The 1,815-nt window shown below is 62.0% G+C and overlaps 1 protein-coding gene across 1 annotated transcript in view; it reads left to right on the forward strand.

Moving 5' to 3' along the window:
• The first annotated feature begins 145 nt into the window (after positions 1 to 145).
• Positions 146 to 1,815, forward strand: part of LRRC56 (leucine rich repeat containing 56) — a 22,312-nt gene continuing 20,642 nt past the window's right edge. Inside the window, exon 1 of the mRNA XM_011993815.1 lies at positions 146 to 311. The gene's annotated coding sequence lies outside the window, so the exon portion shown is untranslated. The remainder of the gene's footprint in view (positions 312 to 1,815) is intronic.

Consider the following 1,815-nt stretch of genomic DNA (forward strand, 5'->3'; position numbering starts at 1 on the left):
CACCTGACGCGCCTGCGCCCACCCGACTTGGTGGCGCGTCACCTCCCCCGGGATCGCCCACCCAAGTGCCAACTCACGTGGCCCCGCCCTAGCGACCGTTGCTAAGGGGCGTGGCTCAGCCCCTCAGAACCCGAGCCTCCTGCGGCTTATAAATATTTGCGTATTCAAATGAGGACCCGCCCACGTTGCCATGGGGCCCAGGCCGCAACCCCGCAGCCGGAAGAACAGCCTGGAGTAGGAGACAGCGCCTGGCGGCGGAGGGCGCCCAGGGCCGAGCTGCCAGGGCCGGACACCTGGGGCTGAGCCCTCAGGTGAGAGCCGAGCACACCCTTGGGGTGGGAGCCACAGGCCTCGCTGTATGCCTGGTGGCAGGAGGGAGCCTGCGCCGAGGCGAGGGCGCGGGGACTAAGCAGCACAGCCAACGGGGACCCAGTGAAGGCCCCGCACGTCAGATCTGGTCCCCTGGGGACCCTTGCCTCCACCACCCCCTGGCCCTGCACTGAAGGGGCTCCCTGTCAGGAGGCAGGAGGGGCCCCAAGCCTTGCCCCTGAGGGAGATGCAGAGGCAAGGACCCAGGGTGCTCGGAGTTCCAGGGTGGGGCTCAGCAGGGGAGCGGGCTCTGCCCTCCCAGTGTCCATGGTGAAGGGGCAAGGGCTGCAGGGGACCAGAGGTGATGAGCTACCCACCAGGGAATGGCACTAGCTGGGGTGTGGAGACAGAATTCCTCCAGTTTCCAATTTGGGGAGCATGGGGGCTCGCAGAGGGGACACAGGGTAGGAACAGGACTTCGAAGTGTGCGGATGAGTTCAGGCCTGGGCGAGAACACCAGGAGCAGTGTCTGAGGTGGGAGTCCAGTAGGGGCTTCGGACTCCACAGCCTCCAACCCCTGGTCCTTGCACCCCTAGGCCTTGGGGCTCAGACCAGCCTGATACTCGGGCTCTTGGGCACAGAGGAGACAAGGGTGGCTGACTCAGCCCTTAGTGCCACCCATAGATGTTCTGGGGCTGCGCATGACCCGGCCAGCTCACGCACTCCATGAGGCTCAAGACTGGCAGGCCTGGGATGGAGGTGGCCAGAGTCTTTGGGGGAACGCAGTGGTGGGTCCTGCTGTGAGGCCTGGGGCCTTCCACCGTCTGGAGAAAGGCAGACAGTGGGGGAGATTCTGGCTGGAAACTCCATGAGACTCTAGTTTGAGCTTACCTTCTTTGATTCTTGGTGCATGGTCACCTTCCAGACCAGGCCACTGAGGCACCCGGAGCCTGAGCCGCTGCCCTGCTCCAACACTCCCGCCCACCACCTCTGTCAACGGCCGGCCAACTCGTCTGGTGCAGGGGCAGCTGTAGACAGGATGGAGAGGATACATCTTCAATGTCCATATGTGGTCAACAGATGAAAGCCACGACCAGAAAGTTCTAAGTGGCTACATGTGCATCTGCCTGTTCACGGATTCCTTCGACAAATATTTGTGCGTCGTCTCCTGCGGCTGTGGATAGCAGAGGAGCACCCAGGCCACGTGCAGGCCACGTGCAGCCCACAGCGCTGGGGCGAGGCAGGCCCTCAACCGAACACATAGTAAGACACACAGGGCTCCAAAGAGAATTTGTCTCATCAGGAAGATAAATCTGGGAAGGCTGGGTGGGGAGAGGCTGGGTGAGGAGTGCTGTCAAGGAGTCAGTCCAGGTCCAGACTGAACAGAGGAAGGTGGTCAGGGAGAAGGATGCTGGACGCTCCAAGCACATTTCTCACTGCACCCCTGGAGCTCGTGATTCCAGGGTCTGCGGCCGAGGCAGATGTCTGCTTTTTTTTTTTTTTTTT

Source organism: Mandrillus leucophaeus, unplaced genomic scaffold (assembly GCF_000951045.1).
Source record: "Mandrillus leucophaeus isolate KB7577 unplaced genomic scaffold, Mleu.le_1.0 Scaffold435, whole genome shotgun sequence".
NCBI classification, from domain to species: Eukaryota; Metazoa; Chordata; class Mammalia; order Primates; family Cercopithecidae; genus Mandrillus; species Mandrillus leucophaeus.